The 14,477-nt window shown below is 47.7% G+C and overlaps 1 protein-coding gene across 3 annotated transcripts in view; it reads right to left on the bottom strand.

The window, feature by feature from the left end:
• TLK2 (tousled like kinase 2) overlaps positions 1-12,179 on the bottom strand; it is a 51,196-nt gene extending 39,017 nt beyond the window's left edge. For all 3 annotated transcript variants that reach the window (XM_066587483.1, XM_066587486.1, XM_066587484.1), the window contains exon 1: positions 11,626-12,179. The gene's annotated coding sequence lies outside the window, so the exon portion shown is untranslated. The remainder of the gene's footprint in view (positions 1-11,625) is intronic.
• Positions 12,180-14,477: the final 2,298 nt, after the last annotated feature.

Here is a 14,477-nt window from a genome sequence, read left to right as displayed (position 1 = left end):
AATACACAGGATAGATAAGTGTCTGATTGCTGGGACCCCCAGTATTACTAGAGTGGAGATCCTAAACCATCCCCCCTCCTAACTACAGAAGCCCAATGAGGAGCTTTAATGCAGCAGTCATGAATGAGGCCTGCAGCTCCATTCAACATCTGTGGCCTAAGAGTTAGCCAAGTTGTGGGGGCAGCAGAAATATGACATCTATCACCTATCTTGTGGATAAAGTGAGAAGTGTTATTTTTGGAAAAACCCCTTTCAGGGTCCTAAAAAGCAGCTGTCATACAGGTCAGCATGGCTAGAAAATGAATTAAGTGCTACTGTAAGCTGTTAATAGCCCACTACTTTGCTTAAGACTGTGTGGGAGTTATGAACAGTTAGCCAAACTAACTCGCATGACTGAAGCTCTTGGCCACAACCCCGCTGCATCCCGGCCACTACATGGGATCCTACGCTTAGGGCTCTTGGGCCGGCTTCCCACGGCCGTGACGGGCTCCGCCGTGGAATTCCGCGGCGGAGCCCGTCACGGCGCCCCCCAGAGACCCCAATACTTACCTCCGGATCCGGCTTCCTCCGTCCCGCATGACACTTCGGCGCGCATGCGCAATAGAGCACGTGGCGCGCCGGCCGCAATATGACACGCCCACGGCGTCATATAATGCTACAGCGGAAGATAGCGTGACGGACGGCTTCCATTGACTGCACTGGAAGCCGGCCGCGCGTACACCCGCAGCAAATAGAGCATGCCGCAGGTAAGGTCGGGTGATTTCACGGTGCGGAATTCCGCGATGGAATTCTGCACCGTGAGCATTGAGTTATTAGGTTCAATAGAACCTAATAGCTGCGGGCAACGCGGCGGATTTTCACCGCGTATTACGCGGCGGAAATCCGTCCGTGGGAAGGAGCCCTTACCCACTAGTGATAGATTTTCAACGAGAGTGAGTGAAAGCACGATTATGAAACCAATGATTTTCAATTGTTTCATTCTCATTTGTGATGTTTTCACTCAAGCCTCACTGCGATACAAAAAAGCTGCAAGATCGCCTATTGCTTTCAATGGGGTGAGGCCCCATTGAAATCAATGGGAGAAGATTGTGCAACAGCCTTGGAATCTCCCATAGCGAAGAAAGAGAGGGGGTGGAGCTACAGGGGATCTCTTTCATATAACCCCCTATATGTGGAGAGATAGTGGGCATGGCTAAAGGGCTTACAAAAGGTTTCTTTGCCACCGAATAAACATCACTTGGAAATACATTCCAAGAAAGATGGCCATCTGTCACCCACCATCGAACATGTATGGCCAGATGAATAATAGCCATTATAGTCAATACAGATTAGGATACATATAGCTTCATCTGTGAAACAATCTACTGATTACCTATCCTCAGGATAGGTCAATAGTTGATAGGCGAGGGTACTCCACTCAGGATCCCTTCCAGTAAGCTGATCGACAACCACTGTCATTGCAGACAAAACGGAATGCCGACAACTCTGTAGCGTAGTGGCATGGTTTGGTACTGCAGGTGCAGCTTGCACTGGGAACAGACAGAGCCGCTGGCTTCCAGTTCTGTTCGCAATGACTGTGATCAGGTGAACAGCTGATCAAGGGGGATCCCGAGAGACAAAGCCCCGCAGATGAACTATTGATGACAAAATCCTGAGGAAAGGTCATCAGTAATAAAGTCCTGGACAACCTCTTTAAAGGGGCTTTCCACCGATACCTAACCACAGCACAGGTCAGTAGTTGATTAGCTGAGGCCCATTGCTCCCGACCCTGGCTGATCAGCCAATAGGGCACCCACTATCAGCGCCACACTACACAGGATTTGGAGTAGAAGCAGTTGGCTCTGAACTGTGATGTGGCCGCCACTTGTAATTGCCAGCGCAGCTGTGATTGACTTTAATGAGACCACAGCCTGCAATTACAAGCGCCGTCCATTAGCAATGGTCAGAACCAACACTGCTTCTGCTCCAACCCCTATGATATTGCATGGCCGATACCCCAGCCGAACTGTTGATGATCTGAGGATATGTCATTAGTGGCATTTCCCTGCAAAACCCCTTTTAATTCTTGAAGAATGCCGGCAAAAATTTGTCACCAATGGTTACACAATTTTCACCGGTGCGCATTCACACCTATGTCAGAGGATCCATTCAGAGTCTCCGGAATGAAGCAGCACAGTGTGTGTATATATATATATTTTTTTTTTTTTAGACACAAAATAACGTCAGTTGAAACGCCAGAACCCAGGCGGACTCCATTATAGTCAATGGGGTCCATTCAAGTCAGGCATTTATTGGATGCAGCAGTTCTGGCATTTTCACCATTTGGCTCAGAGGATGGAGCTGAATAACAAAAATAGACCCGGAACTGCAGACACAGACGTGGATGGGGCATTATCTGTTCTGTGGCAAGTCTCTACAAGAAGAGGGGGAAAAAAATCCTTCCTGATATTTTAAGCAAAGGCTAAACAGTGCAATGTACTGATCTTGTCAGAGAAGCGGGAGGAAGGCATAATTAAAGTACTATGCATTACACAGCGCTGCATCAAAGACGACAATTATCTTCATAAGAATCGAGCCATCATGTCAGCAGGTCACCTTCATCAGACATGTGAGCTAATCCCTTACAAAAACTCAGTAAGTCACTGACTGATTCAGAAGGCATAGCAAGACAGAATTAAAAATGGCAAGACTTCTGCTTTACGGGGTTTTCCAGACAGCGGCTACTGTCAGTGCCAGGCTACACTGGGGGTCAGGGTGGAAGCCGCTGCTCTGACCTCTGTGTAGTGGTTGTCGCTCATAATTGCATGCGCAGCTCCCACTGAAATCAATGGGAACTGTGATTGTACTAATAATAAAAGTAATCTTTATTTGTATAGCACTAACTTATTCCGCAGCGCTTGTAATTGCAGGCTGCAGTCCCATTGATTTCAATAAGACCTGCAATTACAAGTACCGGCCACTACACAGGGGTCGGAGCCGCGCTTCCGCTCTGACCACAGTGCAGATTGGCACTGACAATCTGAATAACCCTTTAAATCAAAATGCAAGTTTCTTAAGCCCATCACCCCAAATTTCTTCAGTGGTTAACATCTTCTATGGATGGCTACTAATTTGTACCCGCTCTCAAGTGTGTCATAGGGTGTATGCAGTTAAGATTTGGTGAAAGTGTGCACAAAAGGTGTATTTAGATTATGCCCATTGCATGAGAGCTGGCCCGGCTTTCTCTTGCTTCTAACGCGAAAGTGCTCCTCATAGCGGCATTGCTGGCATAAAAAAAGCTGTATGGCAATATATTTATCAAAATATATCCTTTTAGTAACAAAGATCACATATGTCAGCGCTAACCCAGGGAATGTCAGCTGAGAAAAGCTTGTGGTGTAGAAGGTAGTTGTAATGGAGTCAAAGGTCATAATTATAACAGATTAGTGCATCAACAATTAATAGAAGTTTATCATCAATGCTAAACAGAATAGATTTAAAAATGCATATTAAGATATAACAGAGGATACTGACTTAACAGACGAGGCACAGTATGAAATGACCGGAATATGCAATGGACAGATGCAGCGAGATAACTCTACAAGATCCTTGTGCGTGGTAAGCGTCGACAGGAAGCGTAAACCCTAGTTATAGCTACCCTCATGATACATCAGGCTGCAATGCGGTTCTATCCACTAAATGATGCGGTATTGCAGGATTAGCATCAAGTTGACACACTAGGTTATGCGATTTCCAAACCTGGATGCTACTGACCTAGAGAGTGCCCATCGCCACTCGTCAACCTGTACCAATCTGGCAAACTCGCATCTCAGTCGCCATCTGATGGCTGTGGTGCATCTAATATTTGGAGCTAAAAATGGTACTCATCCTTCCTTAAGAGTTTTCCAAGTTATTTTATATAGTTTGGTCGCATATAAAAGCAATCCACACAAAGTGGCGCCAGACCTGTAAACCTGACACATAAGCTTTCTAGTGTAGAGGGTCTAAGGCGGGTTTACAGGACGTCACTGATGTCCCTGTCCGGCCTACTATTGGCTGCAGCGGCCACATGAGTCAACAACCCACATAACCGGTGCAGCTGAAGGCGAGTATTAGGTTTTTACTTATATTGCCCCCCACTGCCACCAATGTTTGAGGCGCTCAGAAAAGCCCTTTAATTTGGTGAATTTTACTCTTCGGCTAAGTTCCCATTCCTATTTATGATGTACATCCAGTAAGAAAGCTCCCGAAGTACACACTAAACGTATCCATATGGTTAGAAACCCACAATGTCCTTTTGGCCCTGTCTGGATGGTAACTGCCAGAAGAAGCATAAAAGTGCCTAAAGCAACAAATCTGGTACACTGTAGGTATTACACTTTCTGATGCCTTTAGCTTCTTCATTGTGCTGCTGGAGTTGATTTATTAAAGCTTGTGGCAATTGCCCAGAGCAGTCAGGCTCCATTTTTCCAAAGACCTTTGGAAGAGAGAAGGAACAACCTCACTGGGTGATAGCTTGGATAAATATCCTCCAGTGTTGTGTCCCTACGCTACCTTCACACGGGTGCGAGTCTTAGGCGTTGCAAGACGCATGAATATGAACTCCATTCTTTCGAATGGACTTACATACATAAGGGATTTTTTTGATCCCTTGGAACACCTCTCGCTTATTTCTTTCAATGGGACCTTTTAAAGGCATTGCATGGCACTTGGATGCCATGCGATGTGCGAGTCTGATGTGATGTGATGTTTCCCATTGAAATCAGTGGGAAAGACTTGCGATTTAGAATCTCCGTTACCAGCGAAAGTTCCTCTGAAGGCTGACAAGTGCTGAGAGAACCGCTGAGGACAGCGTCATTACCTGAAAGGTGCGTATTGATTTTTTTTTTACTTAGGCAGTGTAACTAGGGCGTTTAGCATTGCCAAAAGCACGGCACAAAGTTGTGCCGCGTTTTCGGCAGCGCTGAAACCACTGCCCATTCATTTGAATGGGGGACGCAGGGCTGAAAATGTCCAAAAATAGAACATGCAACGCTGTTGAAGACGCTGCGTTTTCAGGCTTGTGCAAGCAGCCCCATTGAAATGAATTGGCGCGTCGTACAGCGTTTATCGCTATTCTGAAAAAGCATAGCTAAACGCTGTACAAAAACGCCTGTGTGAGGGAGGCCTAAGGATCACAAGTTCACAGTAGTGTGAATCTGGCCTGACACTGATTTTTTATCCACCCCGTTACTTTTATCCCCGGAAATATTAGGCTTCTTATTGCTCATTCTTTTGAGACGCATTCATCAATACCCAAAAAAAAAAAAAAAAGAAAAATCCTTCGGCTCTATTCACATCTGCACCTGGGATTCCATTTTCTGTCGTCACAGGAGTAGGAAGATGGAAATCCTACAGAAAACTGATCAGTTATGATTGAACATAATGGCACTGGATGGTTCCCATTGACTAATATTGCACTATTTCAGCCCAGATTTGGGAAAGGATTTGCGCTGGAGGCTCCAAAGGAGATGTAAGGAGAGTCTTACTGAGCAAACTATAATCATTAGCTCCTTCAACTGAGCCCCGAGAGTTGTAAAGTTCACCACCATCTACTCCCTTTTGAAAATGATCAGAGGCCATCAATGGGAGTAAGTTCAAAATAGAAGAAGTGTTCAGTAAATTGCTTCAACCATTAGAATTGGATAAGGGTGCACATGTAGGTCCAGAAAAAGTTTGGATGCTTAGAGACTTTTTAATACGAAAGCAATTTGAAGGGGTATTCCCATCTCGGGAATCCTATTTCAATGTGTTCTAAATCGTAAAGCAATGCACTCACCCATAAGATGTCCATTTCCAAAACGCTCCGTTCTCCAGATATTGATTCCTCTGCCCTCTGGTTGTTTACAGCTTGTTGCCAGGGGAACAGACCCACCTCTTCTATAGAAACGGCAGAGGCAGCCAGGACTTGCGCATTTCGTTTATCTAAATATCTTGGTCAGGATCTCAAGAGCGCATGTGTACTCGCTTTCGGCCCGGTCACCAGCTACCACTGTGCGTTGCCATTTCTTTCCATAGGTGTCTGTTTCCCTGGCAACGAGCAGTAAACAACCAGAGGACAGGAATCAATAGTTGCAATATCTGGAGAACGGAGCATTTTGGAAATAAACATCTTATGGGAAAGTGCATCGTTTTGCAATTTTAAAAATAGTGAAATAGTAATCTGAGATGGGAAAATCCGTTTACATCATACAGATGCCCCATTAACGGCATCTTCTAACACGTTACTGTAATTTCCATTTAATATTGCAATTGCGGTACTTCAGTATACAAGATGCTGCAGTTGTGGCCACATGGTGAGTGGCATGGTATGACATTTAATTTCCAGGAGGAAGGAGGGGGAAGGGGCTTTTTGACAGTGGTGGGGACAGACTGTGCTCAGTGGGTCTTAAGAGTACATAGTTTTAGCTTTCTTGTAGTAGGATGGGTCTGTCCCACCGATTGCTTTAGTTATTTTTAACCAATGTTCACTGTATCTCTCTTGCGGCATAGTTATTGGCAATATCACTGCTGTCACTTCTATGATGTTTGTCAGAGTCTGATGGTGCAAAGATGTCATCAACTGCACTTAATGGGATACGCGGGGGCAACAAGTAAAATCTAGAGCAGAATTACACATGCGGCAACCAATCATTTCAACTGTATTCATTTTCTACTCTGCTGTAGGTGAAAAAAATAACAAAAACCTAATTGATTATTGGAAACTGCTCCATTTTTCCTCCACACTAGTCTGAGGCCGAAACCTATGGACGGTTGCTACAGGCAACTGTTCCACTTTCTCCTTTAGACATGGCAAGACTCCATCACATAAGTTACTTCTCTCATGTGACAAGCAAGCATCACTGTTCTAGGTATCAAAAACAAAAGGAAATGCACACAAACATGGTTGTGTCACTTCTACCCACCTGTTTAAGTGGGGAATTTTTTTTTAAAAATTGTTAAAACTAAGGAAAACGGCTCCATCATTAGCATGCGTCATCCCCACCACGTCGCCGCTGGTTGTCACTGTGTTGGGTTCTTGTAAAAAAAACAAAAACCTCATTGTGTAGCATGCAACCCGATCCTTTCAATAAAAATAAAGCAGAAACCTGACAGATTTGACTGACTCCATTATAAGACAACGAGCTCCATTGGAACTTATCAGGATCAGTCGGCTATCAGGACACCATTAACTAATGCAAAATAGAAGATACGTAAGCATTGCATTTAGGTCACATTCACATATGATGGTCGATATTTTGCATCACAGACACAAAAAAATAGAGACGTATGTTTAACCAGTTTACCACCAACAGTCTTAAGCCCGCTTTTACACAGACGACAAAATCGACCCCTATTCTGGCAATGCAACAGCGCTACAAATCCCATGTATGTGAAGCCCCTGCTTTCCAATGGGTTCCTTCACATTAGCGATGTTTTGCAGGCTGCTACATTGCGCGAGAAAAAATATTTAAAAAATCATGTCATGCTGAATATTGCCACGATTTGCGATGTTTTGTAGCACGTTTCCCTATGGAGCCTTCCTTAGTGCTGCATCGCACGAAAACACGGTTTTTGTGCGGTGCCACTTTTATAGTAGGAAGTCCTACTGTGTCCCCTAAAATAAGTCTACATTTAAGAAAAAAAAAAAAACAACATTACCCCAACAGGCGCTGTCCGCTCTGTCACACTCTCCGCTCCCAGCGATATCGCTGTCGCCCGTGTAAAAGGGGCCTAAATAAGCATGAATCCGATTCTAAGGAGTTGCAGGGAAAACGGAGGCCGCTGGAGTAACTAACACAAACTAGAAATCAAAGACGTTCCAGCCCTCGCGGCATACTGAAAAGTGTAAACTTTATTCCATCCTTGTTGAAAGCAACACGATAAAAAGGACATTTTTTTTTTTTTTATTTCCAACTCTGTTCAGAGCAGGGATGTATATCGAATTGCTGCCTGTATACAATGTTTTGCATATGTAGGGCTCCACATGCTACGCAGAGAAATAAATAGCAGCATGCTCTATTTCTCCTGCGTATTGATACGCAGTGTCCACACGCAGGTGTATCATACGTGTGTGCAACGCATCACAGATAGTGAAAACACAGTCGTGGACATGAGCCCTAAGAATTCTACAATAAAGTCCATATATTTCAGTATGCCAAGGGCGCTGCAACATCTTGATTGCTTAGGCCTCATGTCCACTAGAAAAATACAATCCGCGCAGAATCTGCAGCAGATTCCGCGCGGATTTGCTTTAAATAGTACTTTTTTTCCATGCGGACACCCGCACCTATTGCTAGCAACGTGACAGCAATGTGGCCGATCCGCGGTAAAATGGAGCATGCCACGTTTTTTCTCCCACGCGTGAAAAAACGCAAATCTATTAAAATGCCATCCGCGGGTGCAAAATTCAATTTAATTGACCGCGGATGGCCAATGATTCCCTATGGGCAAAATTGAATGCGGATTCCGTAATTCAATTTTGCTAGTGGACATGAGGCCTTAGGGCACATTCACATCTGCACCTGGTCTATTTCTGTCGTTCGGCTCATCCTCGCAGTTGAACAATGATAATACTGGAACCCGCCGACTATAATGGGGTCTATCCGGTTTACGGCATTCCCCCAGATGAAATAACACAACATGCTGCACTATTTCTTCTGGGATTTTGTGTCAGATCTGTGCTGGAGGAAGGGAGTCTCTGATGCGGATACGGAGGCCTAACCTGGATTTACATCAGTTTTTGGAAACCTAGAATAGAACTTACAAAGAAAAAGTATAAGTCTGCGTTCCCATGTGGCAGATTTTAGTGGGGATCCATATCAAGTCAGCAGCATAGTTTCCATTGTAGATTTTGGTGCAGAAAATCCGCAGGCAATCTACCACATGTGAACGCACCCTGATGCAAAATACGGACCAGAACACAAAAGTATGAAAGTAGCCTAAGGGTAAAGCCATACATGGCGGCCAATGTTCGCCTGAGCTGCCTTCAAAATTCACAAATGCATGCGTTTCCCAGCGTTGCCATGACTCTACAATGCGCTGCCCATCAGTTTACGGTATGAGGGGTCTTATTTGGTGTATGTTGCCTCATGTTGGCGCTATATAAAGATCATGTGATCTTTGCCACGCTGTTTTAGTGGGTCTAAAAAATGTTTTTAGGATTGTTCACATAAGCACTAGGAGTTTCCATCTTGAGGGAGCAAGAAAATGTCAATCCCCGGCTGAACGGATCCGTCTTACAACACAACCAAGCGATGTTGGACAGACTCCACTGACTTGGGTCCAGCCGGCCGTCCATTATTTTGCAGGATCGGACAGGATGAAATACCATAAAATGCTGGACTATCTTGTCCGTTTTTATCATGGAATCTCCGACACTGATGTGAACAAACCCATGTGTAACAAAAAAATATTCAAAAAGGGCTTGGCAAGCCTGCGCCAATTAACATGAAGGAACATGTTGCCGTTTGCACCCACTACGTCACGTTGCTGGATCTCTGCAAGGAAAAAGTCAGTAGCTTAATAATGTAAGGTCTGACTATGTGGTCAGAGGCGAAACACGTCAAAATCGATGACAGGCCAGACTTTGAGGTGCGCGCCATTTTTAACCCATTTCAGAATGTTTACACCGGCATTACTAAAAATAAAAAATAAATTAAAAAAGGCAATTTAGTATAATCTCAAAATTCTGACTTTATATTTAGGGCTCCCATTATGGAAACGCAGCGCCTGCAGTGAGACAAGGCGCCAACATCAGTGGGAGTCACACAGTAAACCGGACCTTCTGTCCATCTCACCGCCATTCCGTGTAAAGACATTGAATTCTCCAGCGCCGACACGTGTGCTACAAGTGCCGCCATCTTTACAACTGAGGGCGACAGTGAGAGGAACAGGAGGCCGGGGTTACTATGTGATCGCTGACTGCCGGCCGCTCGCAACAAAGACGAAGAATTTGAGCTTCAACTAAATGGCTTTTTTCCCAGGGTCAGACGTGTGCGGAGACTTGTGTAATGATCCTTTATACTACATTGGCCGCTTTACAATGGTCTTCTGAGTCCCCCTAAGGCGGCGCTCGCGCAGGGGCCCGCCGGATTGCGCAGAGCCCTCGCGCAAGGGGCCCGCCGGATTGCGCAGAGCCCTCGCGCAAGGGGCCCGCCGGATTGCGCAGAGCCCTCGCGCAAGGGGCCCGCCGGATTGCGCAGAGCCCTCGCGCAAGGGGCCCGCCGGATTGCGCAGAGCCCTCGCGCAAGGGGCCCGCCGGATTGCGCAGAGCCCTCGCGCAAGGGGCCCGCCGGATTGCGCAGAGCCCTCGCGCAAGGGGCCCGCCGGATTGCGCAGAGCCCTCGCGCAAGGGGCCCGCCGGATTGCGCAGAGCCCTCGCGCAAGGGGCCCGCCGGATTGCGCAGAGCCCTCGCGCAAGGGGCCCGCCGGATTGCGCAGAGCCCTCGCGCAAGGGGCCCGCCGGATTGCGCAGAGCCCTCGCGCAAGGGGCCCGCCGGATTGCGCAGAGCCCTCGCGCAAGGGGCCCGCCGGATTCCACATGCAGGAGGTCACAATGGATCCAGCTGTGAGCCTGGCCGGCGACCCCATGTACCTAAATGTTCGGTAATGCAGATGACCGCGGTAGCTTGCCATTAATCATGCGCAGTACAGTTTTTCGAGGTTTTCGTTCAATATTTGTATTTTCCACGCCGTCTCTTAGCGAGGACACGGGTTACCCGCGGCCCATGCACAGTTAGATGCGTACGCGCTGCGGGTCGGACGGCCTCCATTGACTAAAATGCAGGTCACCTGCGGTAAAATAGAGCAAGCTGCAACTTTTCATCCGCTGGTGGAACACGCGATTCGTATCCGCCAGTGTGAACGAAAAAGCGAGCGTTTGTGCTTTTCGCTGCCTGCGTTTCGCCACGCGGACTGGAATCTGTAGCATAACACAATAAATAACCTCTCGCTGTGCGACGCTCCCCCGCTTACCGGTTGTAATCGACAAGCGCCGCGGTCAGGCGGGTGGTTTATCCAGACGACCGCTGCACCAATAGAAGGAACGTCCCCGATTACGTCCGGTAAACCTGCCCGCTACATCAGGAGCCCGCGTGACGTATTTACGGAACATGGCGGGTCGTCTCGCCCAGTGAGGTCAGATGACGCAGATACAGGGGGATATTAGCTTTATAGTTTACGCAGGGTTGGCTACATACATCCATAACCCTTTTCCGGCTGAGCTCACATGACCGCGGCGGCAGGGTGTTCTCCGTGCGTGCGCCATGCGCTGCAGCAGTCTCCCATAGGTGGCCATATTGCTGCTCACACGAATGGTGCGCAAGTATGTTCTATATTGGCGCGCATTAAGGGGATCATTGCGGACGGCACGGCGCGGATTACAGTGATGCGAGCCGGCCAGATCGGTGGTTTCTGGCCCGGTCCCCTTTAAGAGTATTAGAGCAGGTAGTAACAATGTATCATCAGGTATCAGCAGCCATTACCGGGCAGAGGGCCGCAGGCCGCACTTCTTACAACTTTCCACCGGCAGCCATAATGTAAAGTTTGCAGCCATCAGATGGGGAATGGACGCCGCGGCCCGGGGGAGGCTGATGGAGCAGATCCCGGCCCTCCCGCTGTCCTTACCTCCGACCCTCGCTGTTTCTGCCCCCAGTCTTCGGGGTCTCTTCCTCCTCGGAGCCCCCTGGGGGGGACGGGGACCTCGCTCTCGGCCTCACCTCCCGCCTCCTCCTCCTCAGCGCCGTCGTGTTTCTCCAGACTCCAGTCACTAGGCCGCAAATCCCCGGGCTTTCCTAAGCGCGGAGCCCGGCGCCGCACCTCACGAGTGCGGGGTGTCCGGTCATGGGGGGCGGGGGAGGAAATCTCCGAACAAACCCCCCCACCCCAGGGAAAGGAATTTTTGTTCCCCCCACCAGAAAAAGAAGATATTTTTACGTCACCAAATATCGAAAAAAATGAGTATTTTACGTCAGACAGGGGCGACTGGAGGGGGGGTGATGGGGGTCGGGAAACGTGAGGTGATTTCTTGGCGAAAGGGATCGGATCCGCTCCGGAACCACCCGCCCGACTTAATCCGGATCGGCTCGGTTCGGATTATCGGGGGGTAATGGGTTTAATTAGTGTAAACACGATAGTGAAACCGCTGGATTTCTCGCGAGATCCGGAGCACAAGGCGCGCGCACGAGAGGGAGGCAAAAACGCGCCAAGACCGAGGCGAGCCGGGCGCGCGCAGGAAGGGCTGTGAGGAGGCGCGCTGGGAGCTTCCCGCCCAAAAGTAGGAGGAATTGACGATGATTGGTCGAAACAGGACATGTGAGTGAGGTCCGTACCGCACCGCCTCCAAAGAGAAAACGAAAAAGATTGGATACAACATTACAAATGGGTGTGGTCGTGTTTGCTCCGCCTACCGTGCTCCGGGGTAAAAGAAGGGGAGATTCTAAAAGCTGAATGGCTTAAGCGGGTCACGTGGGCTGTTTCATTGACTGGCCTTATAAGGACCGAAGGCGAGGCGGGAAGAGGTGTAAAACGAGATGCTCATTGGTCGATAGAGGGACGTGAGACGACGCCCACTTCTTTTAGCGATTCAACCAATAGGCTGGAGAGGAGGTGAACAGCATTATGGGAAGCGATGGTCTGAGACACGTGTGGATAAGCTGACCTAGAATGGAGAGTGATTGATCATGGCCATTGAGGCCTCTTTTTGACTCCTTGTAGGACCTGAGCAGCTAATGAGCTGCAACTATCAGAACACGTCATCCTCGCCATTAGCTCAAAAAGTCCCAATCTGTCCACAACAGCTAATTTACCTGACTGCTCCTTAACCCCTTAATGGTGTGGACCTTTTCTTTCCCCATTTTTGTTTCCCCCCCCCCCCCCCCCTCCTTTTAAAAAAAGTTGCAACTCCTTTATCCATCCACGTCGCTGTATGAGGGCTCGTTGTTTTTTGCGGGACGAGTTGTATTTTTCAATGGTGCTATTTTAATGTACTGAAAAACGTAAAAAAATTCTAAGTTGGGTATGATGAAAAAAAATGACATTCTGCCATCTTTGTATCCGTATTGTTTCTACGGCGCACAAACCGTTATACTACGGGTCGGTGCGATTACTACGATACCAAACTTGTATATTTTTTGTTTATATAAAATTCTTTTCTGCCGCCGTTTTCTGCACGCAATAACATTTTTATTTTTGCGTCGACATAGTTGTGCAGAGCCGCATTGTTTGCGAGACGTCTTGTAGTTTGCATTGGTACCATTTCAGAATTTTTACTGCATTTTGTTCTGGGAGACAGGGTGACGAAAAACGTGCAATTTTGGCGTTCTTTCTTTTTTAAATGTTTTTTTTTTTTTTATGACGTTCACCGTGCGGGGTAAATAATGCACTACTTTGATAGATTGGACTTTTACGCACGTGGCAATACCAAGTATGTATTTTTTTTATTTTTTTTGTGATTCAGATTTTTTTTATTATACATATGGCAAAAGGGGGGTGATTTAAACGTTTATTGCTTTTTTTTACAATTAGTAAAACTTTATTGAGCTTAGTTTTATTTTTATTTTTTTAGCCCCCTCTATGGGATCACAACTGGCTATGCTTGATCGCTCCTCCAGTATGATATAATGCCAAAGCATTATATCTAGAGATGAGCGAACCTACTCGGCCACGCCCCTTTTTCGCCCGAGCACCGCGATTTTCGAATACTTCCGTACTCGGGCGAAAAGATTCAGGGGCCGTGGGTGAGTGGGGGGTTGTGGGGGGGGGGGAGAGAGAGAGGGCTCCCCCCTGTTCCCCGCCGCTACCCCCCGCTCCGCCATGCCTGCCCCCGGCGCCCCCTGAATCTTTTCACCCGAGTACGGAAGTACTCGAAAATCGCGGCGCTCAATCGAGTAATTACTCGAAACGAGTAGGTTCGCTCATCTCTAATTATATCATACTGCAATCTGACAGGCAGTCTATCAAACCACCCTACGGAGATGGCTTGATAGGCAGTCTGCTAAGACAGCCCTGGGGCCTTTCAGAAGGCCCTCGACTGCCGTGACACCCACACGGCTCCCTGCGATTTCATTGGAGGGGGGGGCGTTATGGGACCTCCGAACATCGTTTGGCGGATTTAAATGCCGCTATCAGAATTGACAGCGGCAATTAAAGGGTTAATAACGCTGATCAGCCGCGCAGCTGATTGCAGCTATTACCTATGGGTGTCAGCTGTAATAAGCAGCTGCCGCCCGCACTGTATGCAGAGAGGTCGCCCCACGATCTCTCCTCATACATTCCCCGATGCTGCAGGACGTAAATGTACATCCTGTTGCGTTAAGGGGTTTTTAGGTGTTTAACTCCTTGCAGTACTGATAACGCATCGACAGGCTAGGTCATCAGTATTTAATTGGTGGGGGTCAGCTGTGTGGGACCACCAGTGATCAGCTGATCGCAGCAGTCGCTGCAGCATGGCGGAACGTCCACATTGGGGTCAGAGCTAG

Source organism: Eleutherodactylus coqui, chromosome 13 (genome assembly GCF_035609145.1).
Source record: "Eleutherodactylus coqui strain aEleCoq1 chromosome 13, aEleCoq1.hap1, whole genome shotgun sequence".
NCBI classification, from domain to species: Eukaryota; Metazoa; Chordata; class Amphibia; order Anura; family Eleutherodactylidae; genus Eleutherodactylus; species Eleutherodactylus coqui.
Note: the sequence above shows the minus strand (reverse complement) of the source record. Positions and strands in the feature narration are given on the sequence as shown.